The sequence below is a fragment of the Leiobunum rupestre genome, chromosome 1, assembly GCF_980474605.1.
Source record: "Leiobunum rupestre chromosome 1, qqLeiRupe1.1.hap1, whole genome shotgun sequence".
Classification (NCBI taxonomy): Eukaryota; Metazoa; Arthropoda; class Arachnida; order Opiliones; family Sclerosomatidae; genus Leiobunum; species Leiobunum rupestre.
Window position 1 is genome coordinate 29238302 of NC_143384.1, and position 27704 is coordinate 29266005.

The 27704-nt window shown below is 36.4% G+C and overlaps 1 protein-coding gene across 3 annotated transcripts in view; it reads right to left on the reverse strand.

Moving 5' to 3' along the window:
• LOC149962067 (cadherin-like and PC-esterase domain-containing protein 1) overlaps window positions 1-26623 on the reverse strand; it is a 221906-nt gene extending 195283 nt beyond the window's left edge. For all 3 annotated transcript variants that reach the window (XR_016481258.1, XR_016481254.1, XM_090178261.1), the window contains exon 1: window positions 26272-26623. The gene's annotated coding sequence lies outside the window, so the exon portion shown is untranslated. The remainder of the gene's footprint in view (window positions 1-26271) is intronic.
• Between the last annotated feature and the right edge of the window lie 1081 nt (window positions 26624-27704).

Consider the following 27704-nt stretch of genomic DNA (forward strand, 5'->3'; position numbering starts at 1 on the left):
AGTTATATAATTTAACAATTATGCCACTAGAAGCTAGTGTGATTGGCACTAGTTATATCCTTTTAATTCCAAAAATTGGGGATAATAGAGTTTTAATTCAAAGTTATTATTTTTATTAAAAATTAACTGAAATATACAACTCGTAGCATTAAACCAAATCCCCTAGCAATTATTTTTACAAAATTAAAAACAAAAGATTGAATTTTGGATTTGATGATAATACATAAAAGATCACTAAATGTGAGAAAGGGAAATAGAACAACATCGTTTCCTTCATACGGAATTGCATTTAGGTATAGCAGAGACTACAAGTCCATCACGTTTAAATTGAAAATAAAACTAAAGCTAGTCTGGTTTTAACTTGAGCAAAAACGTTACGACGACGAGCGTCGACGCTAAAATACTGTATTAGACCTAAGGCAAAGCTGCCACAGTTTTTTAGATTGAAATTTCAAGAATTTTAAACTAGTTCCAAAAATTCCCCGACTTTTAAACTATTTCTAAAAATTCACCGATTTTAAGATATTTCAAAAATTCCCTGACTTTCAAACTATTTCTAAAAATTCCCCGCCTTTTACACTAGTTCTAACAATTCCCCGACTTTTACACTAGATCTAACAATACCCCAACTTTTAAACTAGTTCTAACAATACCCCAACTTTTAAACTAGTTCTATAAATTCCCCGACTTTTAAACTAGTTCCATAAATTCCCCGACTTTTAAACTAGTTCCATAAATTCCCCGACTTTTAAATTTTTCTAAAAGTTTCCCGACTTTTACACTAGTTCTAACAATTCCCCAACTTTTAAACTAGTTCTATAAATTCCCCGACTTTTAAACTAGTTCTATACATTCCCCGACTTTCCCCTTGGTTTTTAGACCAATTTTCAAATTCCACAACTTTTCCATGTTTTGCCACTTTTGAGGTATTGTGGCAACCCTGTAAATGTTATTTGTGTGTCGACGCTCGCCGTCGCTTCATTTTTACCCAAATGAAAACCAGTCCTTATTTGTGGCACCCTTTTAAGCCCAAAAGGCCAAAGATCAAATAAAAACTAGCTCTATATATCAAATACTACGTGGAAAATTTCCGAATCGGTTTCATTGAAACGGCTATTACTAACCACGACTCTAAGCAAGAGAACGTTCATTACACAAAACGTAAAATAACAGGTACAGCGTACAATCCCAAGGATCACCCCGCGAAATGCAAATATTGACCAGGTCAGCCCACCAATTGGTTTGACTAACGGAACCATCAATAATTTGCCTCACAATGACCCGTCAAACTAAACCATTACCGATCGCAGAGCTAACAAAGACGATACCAATCTGAACGACGTGACTAGGGTTTCACGGCCACTTTCAGTGCCGTACAAACCCTACCCTACCCTTAGAGTTCACTCTCAATATCAGGTAAATCGAGTACAGCCAACCGGTACGAAGTTAGTCTATGACAAACACTATATCGCAAACTGCCCATCAAAAGAAGACGTAAAATTGAGAAATTGAGAACCAGCTCCACAACGCGTACTTGTACGTCTAGAAATAACCTAAATAAACTAAGACGAAGGTAAAATAAGGCTTTTAAAAAAATCAATTTTCAATTATTTTACCATTATTTTAAAGGGGAACGGTCAAGCTTTAACCAGTTAGATAGCCCTATAGTCCATTAAAAACTAAAATTTATGGCGAAAATCGCATAAAAAATATTGAGTGGTTAATTTTTAATAAAATAAAAAAAATTCGGGAAATCGAAAAGCGCGCGTCCGCCACGACACCTGGTGAGAAATCGGTGAGACAGAAAAACAACGTAAAAGCGCGCGCTGCTGAAGACGCAAAAAATATGTTTTACATGCTAAGCCTACATTACGCGATTTTAAAAGTTAGGATAGTTCGCAAATCACTCATACGGGGTTCGGGACGCTGGCGGCAGCCCCTAAGATGGCGGTGAAAATTCAAACCCAAACACCTGGCGTTATTTTTCGTTTCATCTTTTTGGGCCAAAAGCTATTTTTTCCAAGACAAAAAAGGTACGTGTTAGTATATTGAACGTCTTGTTAATCTTTTGATACGGAAATAAGGCCATATTTCGAAAAGCTTGGCCGTTCCCCTTTAAGTTCATTTGTAATATTTTGACCGTTGGTGGCTCTCCAAAATTAGAAATATTCTAGTTTGAACCCTACGATTTTGGAGTCGAAAATGGTTTTGAACTTAGATTTACATTTTTAATTAAAAAATATTTATTTGGTTAAAAACAGTTCTATTGAATTTTGAATGATATGATTAAAGGGAATAGAACCTTCGGTATTAGGAGTGTAACACCAACACTTCAAATATTGGCCGCTCTATTAAATAGGTTAAGATATTTCTGGAGCTAGTTAGTGATTTCTTGCTCAAATGATTTTAGGGGTCTTCCATAAAGACTGCAGTGAGGTTATATTCCCTTTAATTTTGCTGACTAGATTAAAATTTTATGATACTAATTAAAGTTATTAATATTAACTTAGCGATAAAAATTTATAATTTGTGCCTTTTTTATATTAAATAAATTTTGTATAAAGTTAGAGTGCTAGATCAGATAGCATGATCTACTACTTAAGATCCTCCCTTAAAGGGAATATAACCTGCAAAGCAATCTTTACGGAAGACCCCTTCATTTTTGTAAATTATCCTGTACAGTGACGCCAAACATTTCTAAAGCCAAAGGCAAGAGCGGCCAGAGCTGCAAACGTTTGTGTTCCACACCAAATACCTGAGGTTATATTCCCTTTAAATGGTAACCATCTATTATCCAAAATAATGTAGCCGCCATCTAGTGTCATTCGTAAGAACGTTGATTTTCAATTAATTTAGTTAGCGGAAGTCGAGATGTAAGTTAACGATCTCATTATTCATAAAAAAAAAGAAAAAGTTTGTTGATACATTCTCAAATGTTGCTAAGATATAAATATTTAAAAGTAATTCAGGACAGATGGCGCTAGTGTTTCAATTTGACCTGTGATTTTCAGCTAGGCCTAGGTACGTTCTCAGTAACATAACTACGTTCAATTTCTGATGGTGACGTAAAACAATATTTATATTATTTAAATTAGATTTAACGTCTACTCGTACTTTGGTTTACAAATTACTTAGCACATTCTAATTAATCTTTCGATGTTAAATTACATTATTTAAATAAATAATTTTATAAATACAAAACTAAGTAATTTAAAGTACTAAATCAATTTTGGAATTCCTACGTTCTTAGTAACATTACTACGTTCCTTTTTATATGGTTGACTTAAAATAAAATTGATGTTTAATTTAATTTAATTTGATTTAATTAATACTGGTAAATTTGGTTAATTTGAAATGTCAGTACCACTACGTTCATTTTTATATGGTTGACTTAAAATAAAATTGATATTTAATTTAATTTAATTTGATTTAATTAATACTGGTAAATTTGGTTAATTTGAAATGTCTGTACCACTACGTTCCTTTTTATATGGTTGACTTAAAATAAAATTGATATTTAATTTAATTTGATTTAATTAATACTGGTAAATTTGGTTAATTTGAAATGTCTGTACCACTACGTTCATTTTATAACGAAAAATAAAATTGAATTTAAATTTAATTATATTTAATTACTATTCGTTAATTTGGTTTTATTTTAAATGTACAAAAAATCATATTTTGTACATTCTCATAAATCCATGTAAGTAAATAATTTAATAAAAACAAAAATGAAATAAAATTGTTTGAAATAAAAGCCACAAGATGGCGTTATCCACCTAGAGCTCGATCCTTTTGTGAACTTTTTTTTGTTATATCAACGATATACCAAAAATAGAAAACCGTTATAGAGCCGAGGTCGTTCCTAAACGTCTCAAAATGACAAAGTCGTAAAGAAATGGCCATCGTTATTATTTCTTTATTACGCCCTTTTGTGTTGGTGTCGCGATATCCGTTCGGTGTAAGGTTTCGTAGACTAAAACATTTCGAATACGGTGGCGTCAGTTTAAGTCGCTACTGGATGGGTAGGCGGGGTGGGCTTTTCGGAAGGTTACGAGGTTAGGTTGACGCGCCGCGGACAGCCGTTTAATGTCGTGGAAGCTGAAGGAAGGAATATTTTCATTATTTTATTTTTCGTTTCGTACTTTTGTTTCCGGGTTCGAGCGCTTGCGGACTGCTACGCGTCATGGTGACGTCACGTTTAAAGGCAAAGCGACAAGTTTTTTTTAGTTTTGATTTTTTTGAGATATTTAGTTTATTTGAATAATTAAAGAGATTATATTTTCTGGATCGTGAAAACTGTGTTAGAACAGTAGCCTGATAATCGAGAAGTTCATTGTGATACTGGACTATTATCTGCTACCTTAGCAGATGCAGGATGACCACAGAAAATCTCAACAAAATCTTACAGGAAAATAGGATATTTGTAGTCTATTTATATAGGATTTTAATGCAGAGATTTTTGAAAAATAAAAGAAAAAATACGGGAAATTTTCAGAATGAATTACTAAATATATGACTCAGCTGTCCGCTAGGTTTCTCATTACTTAATTAATCTTCATTTTATTTTTAATGTGAAATTTCTTCATAAATAAACAAGAGTGTGAACCTTGGAAAAATATTTTAATGGATCAGAATCATAACCGAAAGCAACCTTTACACGGCATCGCCCACCAGCGCTCCTACCGATAAAATCTCGAGATTTTCCACCCAAATGCAATTAAACACGTGCAAAACTGCTTAACATTTCAAGCTGAAGATACTACGCCTAACGTCTTTCATTTATATTGCTAGTGACGTGTTTAATACTTGGGTGACGGTCTTTCCAATATCGGACTACAAGGGGCCCTGATCTACAAGTACAAAACGCGCCAATCCTGATTCAGGTCCAGTAGTTTATTGGTCTAAGGTTAAAATAGAGATGGTCCACGTTGTCGATCTTTAGTAAATGGTGATCTGGCAATATAAAAAATATACTAATTATTAAAGTAAAAAAAAAATAATATTAACATGGTCATCTTGACCTTGAGAATGGCGATATTGACCTTGAAAATGGAGGTATCGAAAATATACTAAATAATTAAAGTAAAAACAAAATATAAACATGGTCATCTTGACCTTGAGAATGGTAATATTGACCTTGATAATGGCGATATTGACCTTGAGAATGGCGATATTGAAAATAATCTTAATTTTTAAAATAAAAATTATTAATATAAAAATGGCCATCTCGACCTTGAGAATAGTGATTTCGACTTTCAAAGAGAGGATCTTCCATATCGCAACCATTAGTGTAGTTAACGAAAGTGCTCATTGTTTGGGATTTCATCTCTCTGATATGTTGTTTTCCGACATCAAAAACTCAAGCACGTATACATTCGGAACGGGTTGAAGAGTTCAGTTGGTCAGAGCCAGGACACCTCTACCCACCACGCAGGCACGCAACATTCTTTCCCTGTCAGTGGCATCTGACTCCAGGCATATCTCTGATATAAAATCTATACATAAAATCTAAATTGCCCATCAAGAAACCCTCGAGACATTTTTTGCACGTATCTCCAACATCGTAAAATTAATGTAAACAAGATGTTATAGACATTTGACTATACACAATCCCACTGATGGGTTTGGTTACTTTATTATACCACGCCTGATATCCAAAACCACGTAATATAAGTTAAGTTAAGTGTTATTTAAATTGTTTGATATCAACGAAGAAGACCGCATTATCCCGTCAAAAATTATCGCGAAGATATCAATGCCCTATTTTTTCAAATATTTAAAACAATAATTTTCCAAATGGCCGCGATAAAGTATAATTACTGAGTAATATCGCTGTAGCGAAATGGGGTTAGAACTAAGACTGAGCTTCTCGCATAGAATTAAATGCAACTGTAAATGTAGGTCATTATTAATTAAGCCTAAGTAAGTTTTAAACCTCCGTTGGTTGAAATTATTAGTTAGCCACGAAATTGTCTATCGTTTGATCATAAGTCTATAATATTGTTCCATAAGTTTGTCACTTTGAGGAATTTTTTACTGAGAGCTAGTAAAGGATTGACGTCATCAGAAGAAAAAATTTACCACCTTGCGAGGCGCTGTCGAAGGCTACGTGTGACGTTTTAGCAAGCGGACTCAAAACGGCGACGAAGCCCGTAATGCAGTCTGTCTTGTGAATAGCTCTCAATAAAACTTTTGCATGTGAAGAATAGGAAGTGTCACACTTATGTAACAATATTATACACTTATGGTTTGATGTATCATTTATCACTTTATCCTTCATAGTTGGAAGAGTTTTGTATACGGCGACAGCGGCGGTGGGGGTGTCGGCTACACCACGCGTAAAAAAATAACACACACACTAATCCCAAATTGGGATTGTACGTAAAAAATCAAACATTTCTAGCCAACCCCTTCAGGATGGCATAATTCCGCGAGCAGAGGAGATCCCCCTGGTGGATTTATGAGAATTAACATAACCAAGCAAAGGTATCTAGACGGTTAAGTCTACAGAGGCATCCATAATAATCTACCAGGAAAATACCTATACATGATAACCGTGATAGCGAGCGTCTCATTTTCTTTTTACACGGAACTAATTTATCTCCCACGCTATAGGGGAAGTTTCCCTTCCGAAAACAGCGCTACCAGACGACTAATTTTGATTCTTGCTAAAGGCAGGCCCGCAGTGTTACGAGACGGCCAATCGCGGATACCATTGATTTATAGCGTACCTATTCCTCTTGAGCTAGACGTAACTGGCAACTTCATAAAAGCGCCGGTCTGCGTGTGCGATGGAAGGATACAAATATAAGGAGTAGCGAGGCTCGTCGGCGTTTGAATTGGAACACGAAATCCGCTCATTTGGTTGAGTTCCCCCGATGTGATGTTCGGGGCACATGCGAGCCCGGAGATTACAAATGCTACGGGATGTACAATCTATACTGTTATCTTCAAAGGAGTTCCCAGAAAATGGCAAAGACCAGACGTTCGTACAAAGATTTCTAAGAAAGCTCTCGAAGGTTGTTGACGCAACATGAACTCAAGATGTCCGCTCTTTGTGAAAATTCACGGGGAATAGAAGTATTTAAAAGAATGGAAGACAACAATTTTAAGGAACCAATAGGCGCTTAAATGAAACATCTTCGAGAAAATCGCCAAAAAATAATATTTCCGATAGCCACGACCTGCAAATTACTGTTCATATAATTCTTGTTGAAATTATGGGAACTTTGTACGTGTAAAATAGGCAAACAAGTGTTTCCTTTTAACTATGTAAAGCCACAACATTCTGTTAACTATTTACAGGTTAAAAGTTTTTATTATTTCCACAAGCCAGTGGCGTAAATAAGGCCCCCGCAATGCAGGAGGGCCACGGGGCTTCAGGGGGCTCTAATTTACTATCAAATAATATATGTTAGATACCGGCTAAAACCCCGGAAAGAGTTTCACCGGGAGGGGGGAGCTAGGGTGTCTTAGCTACGCCACTGCAACAAGCATTATATAAACATTAACTTTGCAGGTCCTGACTCTCGGAAATATTACTTCTTTGAGATTTCCTTTAATATGTTTTATTTTAGAGCCGATTGAATTTGATTTAGTTAATAGGATCAAAGCTAAATATCGTCACAATATAAGCTTCGAACATAACAAATATAGCGCCACCTGCCTTAAAATCCATCAACTAATGATGTGAAGAAATAGCAGACGACTTTTGAATTTCCATATTTTTCAGTTGAAACTTTTAGCTGTTGTGCAGAACGAGCAGAAAACTTTCATATATTCTATCGGGAGCCGTGTTGCGCACCGCTCATCTCATTGTGAGCGGATTTGTTATTATGAGCGAAAATGAGCGGTAAAATATCTTTTTAAAAGAGCGCAAAACAAAAATGAGAGGAACGTCAATGTTACCGCTCTAAAAAGCATGAGCGTGAGCGGCTCTTTGACGAAAATGCCCAACCGGCGATACTTGTGACCCAAAATTTAGACTACGCACGAAATAAAACAAGTTGGCAAGCTCACCTATCGTGCAAGAGGGCTCGGGTTCGAATCCCGGCCTTTAAAAAATTATACTACACCCAATGACAAAAAGAGGTCGCTTTTGGAAAAACCTTTTCCCTGATTCTAAGAAACTGCGTACGCAGTGATTACCCTTTGCCCCGAAAATGCGAACGCGTTCGCAGGCCTGAGAGACAGGCAGACAGACAGACACGGTGGTTGTATAACCCCTCCTAGGGTACAAAGTCCCCTCGGAGAGGTAAAAATATTATTCCAATGCATTAATTTTTCCGCCAATTTTGAGTTCCTGTGATTTTTTAAAACCTGGTTTTAAAGCTTGGAAGACGTTTTGACAAAAATTAAGGCAATTTTAAATAGAATGTTTTAAGAAAAATTTAAAAATGTTGGCAAATGAAGACGTTTAAAAAAATCGAATTCTTACTGTAAATGTTTATGATTTAATAACGGTTACAGAATTCTTGCTACATGTAATTTTAATAGTATCATAAGTTTATAATACGGCAGGGGCGTAGGAACGTTCTAGAAGTTGGAGGGGGCAAAGATAAACGAAAAGGGGTCTGGAGAGTGGTTTTTAATTTTTAATGGAGTGTAGCTTCTCCGAATACATGTGTACTTGTTACTACTATGTAAATTGGCGGGAAAAGACTGAAATTTAAACACAGTTGAGGTTCTATAAACTGTATATGCTTTTAAAATGATAATTTGAGCCTTTTGAAGATTTCAACTGACCAAAGGTTGGAGGGGGCAATAACATTAGTTGCCCCTCCCAGCAAAATTCTAGGGAGGGGCATTGCCCCCCCTGCCCCTCCCGGTTCCTACGCCCCTGTAATACGGTCCCTCTAAGTCAGAATCCCTTAAAGCTAGGAGCAATAAACACAGCACCCCACACGAGGAGAACGCAGCCCGTCAAAACTCGGGCATTTTCTTGTGTACAATTTTCATTGGTTAGACGCTTTAGCACCCGCTGCCGTTGGAAGGGTAATTTCAGGAAATTTTCTTCCCCCCGCCCGTAAAACGTTAGCGTGTTTAAAGTCTAGCCGCGTTCTCCTTGTGTTTGTTGCTCCTAGCTTAAAGCTTCCATTGACCTCGTAAAAGCATTTAAAATTTTCGTGGTTACGATGTGAGTGCCATCTTTAGTTGTGTTCGGCTATAAAAATATTTTTTTTGACCAAACGCTAGAAGATTCAGTGATTTTTAGTAAACTAACTTTGAAAATATTGCACCTCTTTTATCGCTTATGTAAATTACTTAAATATCTCCCAAATCTAAATTCGGTCGCCATTTCATCTAAAGCTTCCAAGGCATGCGCATTAAGATTTTCGATTATTCTATTTCCGCCCTAAGCCTCTGCGCCAAGTCTTCGCGGGAAAATATATTATAAATCATAGTAGCAATGGAGGCCACTATTTTTCCTTCATATAGAGCGTTTGATATCTAACTTTGATTCTGACTTAGAAGGACGTTATTATAAACTTATGATATTATACAAAACAGCAATGCTTTTATTTATTAGTTCAATTTTGAAACTACACGAAGTAGTAATGTAAAAAATGTTTTTTTTTGTGTTTAATTTTAGTGTGGGAAATTGGTTTTTGTAAGTAATAAGGGGTAAAACCCCCGATGGATTTGATATTTTCCACCGATGAGCTTTTTCGTCATAATGACGTCGTAAGTTGCTGAACGCTTTTATTCAGTCATCTGTGTTTTTTAAAATGGCGTAGCTTTTATAGTAGTTTTACGTCAGAAATGACGTCAGTCATCGGAAAAACCGACTCTTCCAGCCGATGACTTCGGTGAGTAACCGATGACTATCGTGACGTCAAAACCGGAAACGCGACAAAGCGTACAGTAGGAAACCGATGTCACCGATTAGTAATTGGTGAGTCCGATGAGCGCTGCTGAACGCAGCCAAGGGTTTCTATAAAATACGGGAGGTCACGTGTAAATGTGTTTTCTACGTCACTAGCTATTTAGCTATTGAAGATAGAGAAATATTTCGGAATTTCGAGTCCACGTGCGAAACGCGCGTGCCAATAAAGTACTAAAATGCTTAAGCTCGTGACACCTAGGAGCAACAAACACAAGGAGAACGCAGCTAACCTTTAAACAGGCTAACGCAGTGTTGTTTACAAATTTCATTGGACGAACCTTTACGCTGAACGTTTTACGGGCGGGGGGAAGACAATTTCCGAATTTTCCCCTTCCGACGGTAGCAGGCGCTAAAGCATCTCACCAATGAAAAACGTACACACGAAAATGCACGACTTTTGACGGTTGTATACCATTGAACCGAATCCCGTTCGACCGAATCCCATTGAACCGAAAAGTATTTTCGTTTATAGCCCAACATGGCGGGATTCAGTTGAATGGGAAATTTAAATCTGGTTCGTTTTCACTTCGGGTAGGTTAGTTCAGGTTGGGTTGGGTTGGGTTGGGTTAGGTTTGGTTAGGTTAGGTTAGGTTAGGTTGGGTTCGGTTAGATATGGTAGGCAACTATTTCACGTCGGGTCTTATCAAGGTTATTTTCCGGAAAATATCAAATTTCAAGGGAAAAAGGTCTAAAAATACACGTCGGTACGAAATAATAAATATTTAAGACATAGTTTAGTCCAAATTAGATATACTATCGTCACGTAACCTACGATATATAAATATGTATCACTAACGGTATATTGAATGAAAACTGCGCAAAACGCAGTTTTCGGTCGATTGGAATTCGGTTCAATGGTCCATTCGGACGAATGGGATTTCGGTCCAATGGTCTACAATCCTTTTGACGGGTTGCGTTCTCCTTGTGTGTTTGTTGCTCCTAGGTGACACGGATAAAAAACATTATTAACCTTAAAGAAACACCTATTAGTAACCAATTATTGCTTAAAAAGTTTAAGTGGGCGGTAACCTCACACTTTTCAAGGCGAATTTCGAGAACTTTGATTGGTCAAAAACTACCACAGAAACCGTCTTAAACTGGGTATTGATGTCTAGCATATGCGTGACGTCATCGTGACAATCGTGGCAAACGTGAATGACATTCTTTTTACCCTGGTGACACGTTAACAAACTATTTAGTGAAGTCTTTCGAGATATATAAAAAAGGTACAAAATATCCTTTTAATTTTACCTTTGAACTTTCGGAGAGTTTTTGGATCAAAGCCAGTGCGATCGAAGAATCCAAAACACGAGACAGATGAAAGAAATATTTCCGATATTGGCTTCGTCAATTCCTAATTAGACAATTTACCGGCTGGTTCGTGACTTTCAGCAAGAATAGGCATTTTCCACTTTTCTTTTATTCTCCATTTTCGATTCGAAGATATACAAATCATTTCTTGGGGTTTACTTTCTTTCTTACAGAGAATAAACCGCCTTCTACCCCACTCCCAGCCGCGATTGACCAGAGAATATCCGGTAAAGGGAACTGTCAAGATTGTCTGTCTCAGATCGGTCTCATTATTGTTCTACAAACTCCGGACTTTGATATCGTGATATCGAATTGGAGAACTAGGACTGTACGTGATCAGTTCGGAGTTAGAAGCACTTTACGATTGACCAATAAGTGCTATAGATACACCATGCCTAGAATAAGCTAGAACTATTTCTAAGTTTTTATAAAGATAACAAGAAAACTAAATTTGTATCTAAAACTGGCGATAAACAAACCGGTACTTTCCAAACTTTGGAAAACAAAATTCAATACAATCCATGGAAATAGATTTGTAAAAATCTTTAATTCAACTTAAAAATCTCGAAATCATTTAAATGATACTTCAAAATCTCAAAAATCCACAAGAAATGAAACTTAAAAAATCAGCGAGAAATGAAACTTAAAAAATCCGCAAGAAATGGAACTTAAAAAATCAGCGAGAAATGAAACTTAAAAAATCCGCAAGAAATGAAACTTAAAAAATCCGCAAGAAATGAAACTTAAAAAATCAGCGAGAAATGAAACTTAAAAAATCCGCAAGAAATGAAACTTAAAAAATCCGCAAGAAATGAAACTTCAATCAGCAAGAAAATGAAACTTTCTCAAAAATCCGCAAGAAAATGAAACTTAAGTCAGCACGAAATGAAACTTAAGTCAGCACGAAATGAAACTTTTAAAATCAGCACGGAAATGAAACTTTCTCAAAAATCAGCATGGAAATTAAACTTCAAACTCTTGAAATCAGCGCGGAAATAGAACTTTAAAATCTCAAAAATCAGCATATAAAACTTCAAACTTTGTAAATCAGTGCGAAATGAAACTTCAAAATATTAAAAATCAGAATGAAAAATTTCAATTCAAAATAGCCCTTAGTAAAAATTACATCAAAACTTAAAAATCAGTTTCGGATTTTCAATACCATTTTGAGATTGAGAATCCCATCCACAATATTTGTATGTATACGACACTCTTAAAAACTTGAATTGAATACCGTGCTGCAAAACAATTGGGTAACCGTATTTAAATCGACATCCCCCAAAAAAATACCCTAAATATAAAAACTCAAACTCACACTAACCCACTTCGCGAAACCAACTTTTCTCCACGAAATCGTCCGCAATAAAAAATATGAAACTACCTTTTACGACCAAAACAATAAGCGCAACGCAAACTCCAAACCCTTAGAATCGCCGGCTTCGTTAGTAAATCCCCACACGTTACGTAGTGACAAAAGACTGTTAGGTCCCAGAGCGGCCGAAAGGAAACTCAAAGATAAAATAAAGACGCCAGCGGATTTTAGTTTTTCCGAAAAAGTAAAACTATTTCATTGGTTTCGTTTCAGCGAGGAAAAATTGGCCCGTAGCTCCGAGTTGACACCCTACGTTCGGCTGGCGTCGAAAGCTGCCGAGCGGGAAACTGACGTACAGGGTGACCGGGATAACCGCGTTCGCGACTAAATGATTAGGTTTCCACTCGAAAACGCGTAGTTCGGTTGGCTTAACCTGATTTATAGCTACAAAAATTAAAAATATAATTACAGGGTTGACACAGTTTTTTCACAATCAAATTCCCTGACTTTGCCAGGTTTTCCCTGACCATCTTTGAAGATTTTCTCTGATTTATTTTGTGCCAAGATTTGGTATTTTTTAACCTATATTTTAGAAAAAGTTTCCTATTTACAACCGAAATTAAATTCCCTGATATTACCCTAATTTTTTTAAACTAATTTTTAAAAATCCCTGACTTTTCCCTGATTTGTAGACCCATATTCAAATTCCCTGACTTTTCCCTGATCTGTAGACCCATATTCAAATTCCCTGACTTTTCCCTGATCTGTAGACCCATATTCAAATTCCCTGACTTTTCCCTGATTTGTAGACCCATATTCAAATTCCCTGACTTTTCCCTGATCTGTAGACCCATATTCAAATTCCCTGACTTTTCCCTGATCTGTAGACCCATATTCAAATTCCCTGACTTTTCCCTGATTTGTAGAACCATATTCAAATTCCCTGACTTTTCCCTGATTTGTAGAACCATATTCAAATTCCCTGACTTTTCCCTGATTTGTAGACCCATATTCAAATTCCCTGACTTTTCCTTGATCTGTAGACCCATATTCAAATTCCCTGACTTTTCCCTGATCTGTAGACCCATATTCAAATTCCCTGACTTTTCCCTGATTTGTAGACCCATATTCAAATTCCCTGACTTTTCCCTGATCTGTAGACCCATATTCAAATTCCCTGACTTTTCCCTGATTTGTAGACCCATATTCAAATTCCCTGACTTTTCCCTGATCTGTAGACCCATATTCAAATTCCCTGACTTTTCCCTGATTTGTAGACCCATATTCAAATTCCCTGACTTTTCCCTGATCTGTAGACCCATATTCAAATTCCCTGACTTTTCCCTGATTTGTAGAACCATATTCAAATTCCCTGACTTTTCCCTGATCTGTAGACCCATATTCAAATTCCCTGACTTTTCCCTGATTTGTAGAACCATATTCAAATTCCCTGACTTTTCACTGATTTGTAGACCCATATTCAAATTCCCTGACTTTTCCCTGATTTGTAGAACCATATTCAAATTCCCTGACTTTTCACTGATTTGTAGACCCATATTCAAATTCCCTGACTTTTCCCTGATCTGTAGACCCATATTCAAATTCCCTGACTTTTCCCTGATTTGTAGACCCATATTCAAATTCCCTGACTTTTCCCTGATCTGTAGACCCATATTCAAATTCCCTGACTTTTCCCTGATTTGTAGACCCATATTCAAATTCCCTGACTTTTCCCTGATCTGTAGACCCATATTCAAATTCCCTGACTTTTCCCTGATTTGTAGAACCATATTCAAATTCCCTGACTTTTCCCTGATTTGTAGACCCATATTCAAATTCCCTGACTTTTCCTTGATCTGTAGACCCATATTCAAATTCCCTGACTTTTCCCTGATCTGTAGACCCATATTCAAATTCCCTGACTTTTCCCTGATTTGTAGACCCATATTCAAATTCCCTGACTTTTCCCTGATCTGTAGACCCATATTCAAATTCCCTGACTTTTCCCTGATTTGTAGACCCATATTCAAATTCCCTGACTTTTCCCTGATCTGTAGACCCATATTCAAATTCCCTGACTTTTCCCTGATTTGTAGACCCATATTCAAATTCCCTGACTTTTCCCTGATCTGTAGACCCATATTCAAATTCCCTGACTTTTCCCTGATTTGTAGACCCATATTCAAATTCCCTGACTTTTCCCTGATTTGTAGAACCATATTCAAATTCCCTGACTTTTCCCTGATCTGTAGACCCATATTCAAATTCCCTGACTTTTCCCTGATTTGTAGAACCATATTCAAATTCCCTGACTTTTCACTGATTTGTAGACCCATATTCAAATTCCCTGACTTTTCCCTGATCTGTAGACCCATATTCAAATTCCCTGACTTTTCCCTGATTTGTAGACCCATATTCAAATTCCCTGACTTTTCCCTGATTTGTAGACCCATATTCAAATTCCCTGACTTTTCCCTGATCTGTAGACCCATATTCAAATTCCCTGACTTTTCCCTGATTTGTAGACCCATATTCAAATTCCCTGACTTTTCCCTGATCTGTAGACCCATATTCAAATTCCCTGACTTTTCCCTGATCTGTAGACCCATATTCAAATTCCCTGACTTTTCCCTGATTTGTAGAACCATATTCAAATTCCCTGACTTTTCCCTGATCTGTAGACCCATATTCAAATTCCCTGACTTTTCCCTGATTTGTAGAACCATATTCAAATTCCCTGACTTTTCACTGATTTGTAGACCCATATTCAAATTCCCTGACTTTTCCCTGATTTGTAGAACCATATTCAAATTCCCTGACTTTTCACTGATTTGTAGACCCATATTCAAATTCCCTGACTTTTCCCTGATCTGTAGACCCATATTCAAATTCCCTGACTTTTCCCTGATTTGTAGACCCATATTCAAATTCCCTGACTTTTCCCTGATCTGTAGACCCATATTCAAATTCCCTGACTTTTCCCTGATTTGTAGACCCATATTCAAATTCCCTGACTTTTCCCTGATCTGTAGACCCATATTCAAATTCCCTGACTTTTCCCTGATTTGTAGAACCATATTCAAATTCCCTGACTTTTCCCTGATCTGTAGACCCATATTCAAATTCCCTGACTTTTCCCTGATTTGTAGAACCATATTCAAATTCCCTGACTTTTCACTGATTTGTAGACCCATATTCAAATTCCCTGACTTTTCTAGGAATTCCAGGTTTTCCAGTCACCGTGGCAACCCTGAATTAAAAGGTAAATTCAATTTGTATAATTGAACAGCTAGCGCCGCCTAGTCTACGAAAAAAAACCCAAATGTTTCCCCTAAATAGGCGATTCTTCATAGACGTTTTCGTTTTACAACGTTCAGTTCAAACCATTGTTGGTTTTAGTTGAAAATAATTGTTTCACAGAAAGAACAATCTACACATTACACACTGAACACGTTTAGGTGCAGCACTTAGATACTAAAATAATACTTTTTTAAAGATTTCCGATAACAAATAGAGTATCTCAAAAAAGTACGTTTCAGTAAAAATTATTTAAGTTTTAAAATATAATATTACGCAATGCCCTTTTAAAAATTGTAAAAAATCGATAACTATATTCGCACTATTTTCCATATTTTTGATAAAAAAGCTGAAAAAAAAATCAAAATTTTAATAGACGCGTCAAGTCAGGGTGGAAAACGGCTATTAAAAGCGTGTACTATGATAAACATGGTCTGGCAGCGTACAAACTGTTTTCCAATATATTCTTTAAAATGGTTAAAGTCTAGATTTTATAGTTATGAAATGCCCTGAACAAGAAAGCAAATTGAGACACCCTGAACATGAAAATAATTCCAAATGAAACTTGTAAAAACTATCTAAAAGGCCTAGAAATAATGTGTCAATTTTCGCTCTTTGAGGTACTACAAACAGAAGCACCCTGTAGTCGTTGGCGATAGTATAGAGAGGGGGATGAACGGGGGTCGACAAAGTCGGTGTAAGTCGGGAGGGGGGGAGAAAAGGGGCTCTTTGCCCCGGGGGACTTCATTACTGGAGCTTGGAGCAGCCCGTGATTCTAACGAATTTGCTCAGACAATCGAAATAGCGAATGCCAGCCCTAGGGCCGAAAGGAAAGCGCTAGAAAAGGCGCCAAAGAGCGGAGGCGAGGGGGGGGGGAGCCAGCGAGTACGACTCGAACGCCCCCTACTGTCGACATCAGGAAACAATGTCTATTTGTACGGGTTTTTGGGTGTTGGTCTTCGTTGCCGTTGATAAATTACCATCGCGTTGCTTAGAAGAAATTGCCCGATCCCGGACGGACCCCCAAAAAAATACAACAGATTTGGCCCGCTTTTAGATAAAACTAGCCGCGAGAACAGACAAATAACAATAGGCAACTTAAAAGGTGTTATTTAACGCTGATAAGGTTTGGTATAATCTTATCGGTGAAACGAAATTGAATATTATACTTGGCTGGCAGATTCCGAAACCACTTCAAACGCCAAAAATGAATGACAAAAAATGTACCTTCAAAGCTACGAGTTTTGACATCACGTTCTTCCGGTTAATAGTTTTTTCAGTCAATTGTTCGTCTTCTCCAAAAATAAAATCTATTTTATTTATTGGACGGAAAAACACGTTCTTTGGCACGTACAAAAATTGGAAAAGACCAATTTCAATTGATTATTATCACTAAGCATTTTACATAATAAAAATATAAAAAAATTAATGAACTGATATAAGTATTTTGGTTTTAAGGAAAAATCGAACTATTTGTTGGAAATATCTAGAGTACTATAATTTCATGATTTTCATGTGTTAGTGTTGGGAACTTTCAAAAGTGCTTTATAATCGACTTTTCTCAAAGGTATGGGTAAAAATATAATATAATAATTTTATAACAAAAAATACAATATAAGAACTGATATTTCCGCGATCAACTATTGACTAATTGAATTATTTGTTGACAAACAATGATGCATATTTTTACTAAAGAGGGCGCAACGGAACATAAAAAGGCTTTTCTCGCTTCTCTACGGCGATGCACGCTCGTTGGCACGTTCCAATTAACAGAGGACATGAAGCGTGCGTCACGTGCCGTTATTTATAGAAGATGGAAAGCCCCTAATGGTACATAGCGCCATCTGCAATGTGGTTGAAGTAAACATTTTCCTATTGAAACTTAACTTATCAGATAGGCTCTCACAAATAAAGTTATTTTCCAAAAAGTGGAAAATCAAAACTAGTTACGTAAGTATTAAAGTAACTTAGTGTTCTGGGGTGGTAAATACCACCTGACATTTATTGTGGCAAATAGTGGCAAAAAGTGTCATGGTAAATAATGATTTTTAGTGACAAATTGACATAGTGGCAAATATTAGAAAATGTAAAAATACTAATAAATGTTTCGTATGAAATACCATTGGGCTATTTTTTATATTTTTCACATAAATATATAAAATGTTTGGCTATTTTGAAACATTTGTAAAACACAATTAAATATTTTTATTTTATTCATTGCTAAAAGTTATAGCAAATGAAGTGTTCTAAGAGTACAAAATAATTTTTTTTCCCTATTTGTCATTATATGCCATTATTTGTCACTATATGCCATTATTTGTCAAATTTGCCATTACTTGTCACTATTTACCAGTGACATGGCCTATATTCGAAAAAAGTTACATTTTAGGAACACCGTAACTTACATTTATCTTCAACTAATCTTACCTAATATCAACCTTATCTTACCTAATAATAACCTAATCTTACCTAATAATAACCTAATCTTACCTAATAATAACCTAATCTTACCTAATAATAACCTAAACTTACCTTATTTTTCCAAGAGGAAGACAATCAAAACTACGTTAGTATTAAAGTAATTTTTTAAACTAATCTTAACCAATCTTAACTTTAAAATAACCTAAATTAACCAAAATGGCGTAGCGTATTCGGAGTAAACATCTACCTCATTAACCATTAACAGCGGACTCATAAGGTATTGACTAATGACCGAAATAGCACAACATGAAAATGATACCAAGCTCAAACTTTAAACTTTGTCAGGTTGCAAAATTTTACTTAACGGACAATCACGAAGCTATAGCCCCTAACCGGTAGCCAGCAACAAAGCCTGGCCAAAAAATCATTAGAAATAACGATATAGTTAGCCGCAAACAAAACGGATAACTCGATAACTCAAAAGCGTAAAAACCCCATCAACGAATGAAAAGGCAAAACAACAGAAAAGACCATTTAAAATGGCTTATAAAAAGGCATCGTCGGCTGTCCCCTCAACAACCGTCACGAGACGAAAATTAGCATATTGAGTCGATTCCTAATAAAGACAAGGGCGCTTTAAAAATCTCTTCTCTGCCAAAACTCTTCTTTCTTACTCTGGATTTGCAAATGTATCTGCTAACAGCTAAACCGTTACAAGAGACAGAGCGGGGAAAACACAACGGCACACGGGATAAATTGCAAAATTATTCAGAGTTAAATCGCTAATGATGGAATGAGATATTTCTCCGAAATCGGAATGGAGGCCTGGGTATTAACAAGATAGCCAAGGCGGGTATAATAACGGTTGCACCAGAATGTATTTAAAGTGGTTTGTTAGACCGTTCTATCAAATCAGCTAAGATCAAGTACAATATTCGACGGAGATATTTGACAAACAAAAATTAAATGCGGAAAAATTTCCATAAAATTTCCAGCAAATCTGAAAAATTAAAAATTGAAACAAATTACTTCTTTAGGGTTTTTTATGTTTTTGACTTTTTATCGATATAAAATTAATAGTATTACATTGTTAATCAGTTTAAACTAGTCTAGAGGTTTAGTTTTACTTTTATATTCGAAAAAATGAGGCGAAAATGCCGCTTTATTTAAATTTGCGAACAATATTAGACTAATCATGAATTAAAAAGTTTTTATTTTTTTCGGAAAAATACGGAAAATTTTCCGACTTACAACACTAAACACAAATGTCTCGAAAAAACTCCAAAAATATAATATGTCTGGCACACACGAAGACCGAAAATAAGCTAAAGGTTTGAAACCAAACAATATAGAGTAAGTTGCTAGTCCCCCAAACTTGGCCAAATAGTCTTTGTGAAATATTTGGCTGTTTTAGCTCCGATTAAATAGACTTGGCTAATCAAAATCAAATTATAATTAAATAGACGCTAGCATAAACTGTATTTATATCTTATTCAACTTGTTAAAAAGTTCCACGTGCAACTTGATATTTTAGATTAAATGAGCGATCTAGCGCGTGCTCCATGAGGTAAAAAAATGCGCGAGTCTTTTACGCTAAAATATTAAAGAGCGCGTGGAACATTTTAACAAGTTGAACAAGACATGAAGAATTTATGCTAGCGCCTATTACAAAGAAATGTATCTTTTTACCGGTTTTAAATTGGTTAAATTTAACAATGTGTTATTTTTCTGTATCTTTTGAGAAATAGTTCTTTTTATAAAGTAACGTGGCCTTCTTGTTTAAATGAGGCTCTTACGTCACAGTCCTTTCTACTCATTTTATCGTTTATCGTGAGTCCGGTGATACTCAGTTTATCGCGAGTCCGGTGTTACTCAGCTAATCGTTTAACGCGAGTCCGGTGTTACCCAGCTAATCGTTTATCGCGAGTCCGGTGTTACGCATTGTCCGTTTATCGTTTATCGCGAGTCCGGTGTTACTCAGTTCATCGTGAGTACAGTGTTACTCAGTTTATCGTTTATCGCGAGTCCGGTGTTACTAAGTTTATCGTTTATCGCGAGTCCAGTGTTACTCAGTTTATCGTTTATCGCGAGTCCGGTGTTACTAAGTTTATCGTTTATCGCGAGTCCTGTGTTACTCAGCTAATCGTTTATCGCGAGTCCGGTGTTACGCATTGTCCGTTTATCGTTTATCGCGAGTCCGGTGTTACTCAGTTTATCGTGAGTACAGTGTTACTCAGTTTATCGTTTATCGCGAGTCCGGTGTTACTAAGTTTATTGTTTATCGCGAGTCCTGTGTTACTCAGCTAATCGTTTATCGCGAGTCCGGTGTTACGCATTGTCCGTTTATCGTTTATCGCGAGTCCGGTGTTACTCAGTTCATCGTGAGTACAGTGTTACTCAGTTTATCGTTTATCGCGAGTCCAGTGTTACTCAGTTTATCGTTTATCGCGAGTCCAGTGTTACTCAGTTTATCGTTTATCGCGAGTCCGGTGTTACTAAGTTTATCGTTTATCGTGAGTCCGGTGTTTCTCAGTTTATCGCGAGTCCGGTGTTACTCAGTTTATCGTTTATCGTGAGTCCGGTGTTACTAAGATTATCGTTTAACGTGAGTCCAGTGTTACTCAGTTTATCGTTTATCGCGAGTCCAGTGTTACTCAGTTTATCGTTTATCGCGAGTCCGGTGTTACTAAGTTTATCGTTTATCGCGAGTCCAGTGTTACTCAGTTTATCGTTTATCGCGAGTCCGGTGTTACTAAGTTTATCGGTTATCGCGAGTCCGGTGTTACTCAGCTAATCGTTTATCGCGAGTCCGGTGTTACGCATTGTCCGTTTATCGTTTATCGCGAGTCCGGTGTTACTCAGTTCATCGTGAGTACAGTGTTACTCAGTTTATCGTTTATCGCGAGTCCGGTGTTACTAAGTTTATCGTTTATCGCGAGTCCAGTGTTACTCAGTTTATCGTTTATCGCGAGTCCAGTGTTACTCAGTTTATCGTTTATCGCGAGTCCGGTGTTACTAAGTTTATCGTTTATCGTGAGTCCGGTGTTTCTCAGTTTATCGCGAGTCCGGTGTTACTCAGTTTATCGTTTATCGTGAGTCCGGTGTTACTAAGATTATCGTTTAACGTGAGTCATGTGTTACTCAGTTTATCGCGAGTCCGGTGTTACTCAGTGTATCGTTTATCGCGAGTCCGGTGTTACTAAGTTTATCGTTTATCGCGAGTCCGGTGTTACTAAGTTTATCGTTTATCGTGAGTCCGGTGTTACTCAGTTTATCGCGAGTCCGGTGTTACTCAGTTTATCGCGAGTCCGGTGTTACTAAGTTTATCGTTTATCGTGAGTCCGGTGTTACTCAGTTTATCGCGAGTCCGGTGTTACTAAGTTTATCGTTTATCGTGAGTCCGGTGTTACTCAGTTTATCGCGAGTCCGGTGTTACTCAGTTTATCGTTTACCGTGAGTCCGGTGTTACTCAGTTTATCGTTTATCGCGATTCCGGTGTTACTCAGTTTATCATTTCAAGCCAGTCCAGTGTTACTCAGTTTATAATTTCACGCCAGTCCAGTGTTACTCAGTTTATCGTTTAACTCGAGTCCGGTGTTACTCAGTTTATCGTATATCGCGAGTCCGGTGTTACTGAGTTTACGTATATTTCAAGTCCGGTGTTACTCAGTTTATCGTTTATCGCGAGTCCGGTTTTAATCAGTTAATCGTTTATCGCGAGTCCAGTTTTAATCAGTTTATCGTGAGTCCCATTTTACTTAAAATACCCGCGTTGAAATTTAAAGAAATATCTCGAAAGTTCGGTATGGTAAACCGATTTTTGAAATTTGGAAAAAAAAAATTTGAAAAGATTATTATGATTGAGTGATCGAACATTTCTCCATTTTATGCACTTGATTTGGAATCCCAAACATTTCAAATCTCTAAATATTTTGGTTGATTAAAAAACATTTTTTGAAAAGATTGTAATTACCATCTTTACCAAAAATGTTTTTTAGGGTTAAATTTAACCTAGTGATTAAAAATATACTAGAGATTCAACCTACAGTCAATTCAAGTTATAGCAGACGAAATTGTATAATTTAAGTCTCTATTACCATACATAACATGATCACAAGGAACATACAATTAGTGGACCGGAAATACAAAATTCTTATATTTTTTGTACCAAACGGTTCTCATGGAAACAATATCTCGTGATCGCCCTGTATGAGCTTAACTATAGATTTTCAAAACCCAAAAACGCGTGAAGAATTCAGCGCCTTTTCAAAATCGACTTCACTAACTTTAGCTTCCAATCTACGCGTTTTCGTCACCCAAAATCAGGAAATAATGCAATGTTGTTACATACGCTATCACCAGAAGTGTATAATATTTCACGAAATAAGTAGATTCCGTTAAAATTGACATCGCGAACTATTTTTCCTGTCCCAAACATTTTTTTTTAATAATAATAATATGAAGAGGATAGGGAGATGAATATTAATAATAATGAAGTAAACAAGCTCGCCAGTCCTTATCCCAAAGGAACGTTTTGTTTGAAAATGGGGGAGGGGGTGACGTGGAACCGACGCTAGTGCCACCTATGGCCAAAAAAATATTTATTTTCCGTTTTATCCGTTAAAATTCGATGTTCTGCTATAACAAATCCAAATGCTTAGAGCTCTTTTAAACCTTAATTTTGGCTTAGTTCCAAATTAGTCCTTCAACGTTAACCAAAATAAAGCTATTGTTACCTTTTAACTGATTTATTTTGATACATGAGGTTTTCTGTCTATATCAGTTTATGGCAAATAATTATCGATAATCCATTTCCTTTCGTTAATATGTTTTGCAGGGCAGCCTTGTTTAATTAAATAAAAACAAACCTAAAAGTCGTAAATGCGCATGCGTGTACTACGATCTAAAGCAAACCAATCACGGTGTCCCTTCCCTCTAAGATTTCCTCTAAACCAAGTTTTCGACGGTTACAATATTTGAATGTTTAACTTTATTCGTCTATACTTTCTCAGTAAGAGATATCTTATGTACTTCTGCAATTACTATAACTTTCGCAATTTGCATCGAGAAGGACTGTGAAAAATGGCCATTGGTCAACCGGTAGCCGTGTTCGATTTAGGCGGAAAGTAGCCATTAGGAATGATATTAATAACGCTTAATTGATATTGATCCGAGGGGGGGGGGTGTCTTTGGTACTGTGGCTGCCGGGGGTTCGAATACCACTTTTCGAATTAAGACAGATGGAGCCACTAGACGGCCGAATACGAGAGCAGAGGGAGAGAGATTGTTGGACGGAATATGAGAAGCAATTAATTTTAATTTGGACCAATACCGAGAATAAGCTCGAGCTCATTTTCAAATGGCGGAGAACAATTTTCAAAAGGTGAGCTTCGCACGACCAACTTCGATTGATGCTAGCCGTGTGTTATTCGGATTGGCCGGAGAGTGATGCTTTGGGTTCGTATATTCGTGCAGACAGAAGTCTATACGTTTCCGTGCACTACCCATCCAGGTAGTAAAAGTGCAATATTTAGCTTAGCAGAGACTTAGAGCTCGGCGTTTGGATAATAAATAATCACTTTATTTATTTTTATCCACAAACGAAAATTATCCAGGAAAAAACGATTATTTTGCATGTTAAATTGCTATATAGCCGTGGATAATATCCATGGATAAACAGTTAACCGTAATTTTTATGGTTAATCAAAACTTTAGCGGTTAATTTATCTGTTTCACCGAGCTCTAAGCAGAGTAGAGGCAATTTCCAATGAGAGCGCATCATAACTTAAAATTTGCTTTCTATACAATGTCAAAATTACACTCCTAGGGTATATTTCATTATTAAAAATCCATCTTCAAGTTGAAAGAGGTTTAGAAAGTTATAGTAACTGACATGAACAATTTTTCTACCGAAAATTATTTTGTCAAATTATGTTGTAATTTTGTATTAATTTATAGGTTCATACAAAAATTTATTTATTTATATTTGTTAAAATTGACAATGTTTCGAAAAAGATTATTTTTGTAGTAGCATATTTAGTTAATTTCGAAAGATATCTGATTTCAATAAACATTTTGTCTAAGCTATCATATGATTCTTTTAGAGACGAAAAATCCCCTTTAAAAATGAAGTTTTTCCGATTAATTTTAAATCAAAATAAAAATTACATTGAATAAGTACGTTTATGCCTGGAGTGCTTAAAACATAACTAAATAAATCAAAATAACGCGAGATATCCAAAATTCGTAACAAATGAATTTTTAGAAATCTTAAAATCAAATTGAAAATCCCAAAATCTGGGCAAAAATCGATTGCAAAATCTCTAAAATCAGCTTATAAAACCTGAAATCAACGCAAAAATTTTACTCTGAAAACCCAAAATCAGTTTCTGATTTTTGAAATCACTTTAAGAATCAAAATCCCGAACGCCAAATTTGCAAAAGTCGGAACCATTGAAATAATACCAACTTTTAAAGTATTTAGGTTTTTTTTTTTACATTTTTTTTAAAAGTACAGAGGTAGTGGTTGAGGATTTTAAAAATTTCATCTTCTTTGCAATGACTATTGAGAATTCTAAAATCAGAATCATATTTTTGAGAAACAAATTACATACTAGAAAATGGAACTAAAAATCCTCTACTAAACACATTTTAGTAGAATAATTTACAACAAAAATTTCTATTAAAACCATTGAGCTTATTCAAACGCTGTCCAGAATTGAATAGAAAATGGACTAGCAGTAGATTTAGTTCCGCCAAAAAGAACACGTCGATAGGTGATATTCTTTGCCGAAATAATAAACAAGCTAGCAATAGAAAATTAGAAAATACCTTACATCGATTTTGATGAAATTTGTCACGAAAGCGAACCCCGTAATATACTAGAATCTATATATAAAGTACACAAATCTACACCTCTTTTCGATATGAAAATTTTGCCAAAGAAAAAAATTAAATTTTTATGTTTACAATTTCGAAACAATGCGGAGTAACGAAAACCGATAACCAGATGATAGTTTAGCTATTAGTTTGTGTCACAACATTTGAAGGATATTTCATTAACAGTGTTACGATAATGCAATCGGTTTTTGACAGCTGGTATTAGTATTTTCATATATTAAAGGTGAATTTTAATAAAATAAATTTAAGAACTGTTTTTTCTTAACTAAAAAAGCCTATTTATTGTAGTCTAAGCTATAAAATTACTTGTCTCGCGAGTCCAGCTTGACAAATTCCTAATAAAAACTAGGCATTTTCCCGATCAGTTATAGAAAAATTGACTCTAGTTTAAAAAATAACTTTATATTATCACGAGTTCGGTTTTACATAAACTTTGTTGATATCTACGAAAAGTATGTTTAAGCCCAATTTTCGAAGTATTTAAGTAAACTTTCTACCCATGAAAGAACAAATTTAGTTCAGTCTAAACCAGTTATTATCAAATAAGGCTCAATGAAACCCCAGGGCTCCATTTAAAATTCAAGGGGCTATGATCGAATTAGTTTCAGCAGTAAAAAAATAAATACAGCACTGGTTTTCAAGCGACAAATGTTGAGAGCCACTGGTCTAAACAATAAAATTACTTTTTTCACGAGTCCTACTTGACGATTTAAGTTATCCAATTCCTAATAGCTAATAAAAGCTAGTCACTTCCCTGATAAATTATATGTAAATATACTATAGTTTAAAAATGAACATTGTATTAAATCACGAGTGCAGGTTTACACAAAATACAGTTATCTAAATACCATCTTTAAGCCGAATTTTCCAAGTATATCAGCTCACCTTTAACCAATCCTCGACAAAACGAAGGAACAGCTCTATGAAACGGTACATTAACCCCCTATTCAACGTATTTAATCTCGAACAAAACCCAAAACAAAAACTCCACGCTAGGCCTAAAAAAGACGCGTTTTTTAGCAAGTAGGGGGCCCTGTTAAGCCGTAGTGTTTACGAAACGCGTCTACTACTCTCAAACGGGGCCAGTGGCAAAACGGTAGAATCCCCCGTGACAGAATAAACTTGTATAAAGTAAACTTACCCCAGAGTCCGGTCTGAAGAGAATCTATAATGTTGTATCTCAAAAAGGCGATTTTCCGCGGTCGTCGGAGGCGACAGGAACCGTGTGGCCTATTCGAAATCGTTCTCCTTTTTTCGGGCCCTAAACACGTGGTAATTTTCTGTTTGGGTTCGTTTCTCTCTTTTTATATCGGCGACAAGAAAACTTCGGTTCTAGGAGGCAGCCAGAAGAGCGCCGCTGACAGAGTGCTGCGGAAGCCGCGACGAGGGTGCGTCCAGGTCAGTTGGAGCGCGGCAACTGAATGAAAACACGCGAGTGTAGTGTGCCGCTGCCTCGCAGAGCGATCGAATGAGATCTGGCGCCAGCGAGACCTCCCTACGCCACCACTACTCTCTCTCTCTCTCTCTCTCCCTCCAAACCTCCGTAACAAGACTTATGGCGACAAGATGGCCAATGGCGGACAGAGCGAAGTTGCGCCTACGCGCTCGACGCGAACGCACTGTCTGAGGCGACATCTACTATTAAGAAGGATAAATGCTTGGTATGTATTTGGCCTTTATCTCATTTTTACGAAATTTAAGTAGTTTCTGCTTTTAGAAACTACCGTAGATGGCGCCACCATTTCGACGCGAACGCACTGACTGAGGCGACATCTACTATTAAAAATGCTAAATTTGTGGTATCTATATTTCGTTCATCCCATTTTTACGAAATATAAGTAGTGGCTGCTTTCGGAAACTAACATAGATGGCGCCACCATTTGGACGCGAACGCACTGACTGAGGCGACGTCTACTATTAAGAAAAATAAATGCTTGGTATCTATTTTCTGTTCATCCCATTTTTACGAATGGGATGACAACTAGTGGCTACTTTCGGAAAACTGCCAAAGATGACGCCACCATTTCGACACGAATTAAGATTAATAAAGATAAATGCTTAATATGTATTTTGACTTTCTCCCATTCTTTCGAAATTTAAGTAGTATCTGCTTTCTAAAACAACCGTAGATGGCGCCACCATAAATATTGGAGAGGCGATTTTTGCCTTTATGACTACAGAACTAATGTATAATTAATTCATGAATTTCATGGACATTTAAATGATTTTCTCATCCCTCCGAGCATTATACCACAAGAAACATCCATAATGTAAGCTACGCCATCTTAATTGTAGCTCTTTAAGGCAGTGTAATTTACGACTTTTAATGGTGGATCAATGAATTTAATTTTTTTGCCACTGGTAGCGATGTAACGTGGACATTTAGGACGAAACGTTTGTAGATCCTAGGAGCAACAAACACAAGGAGAACGCAGCTAGCCTTTAAACACGCTAACGCAGGGTTGTGTACAAATTTCATTGGATGAGCCTTTACGCTGAGCGATTTACGGGCGGGGGGAAGACAATTTTTCGAATTTTCCCTTTCCGACGGCAGCAGGCGCTAAAGCGTATTAA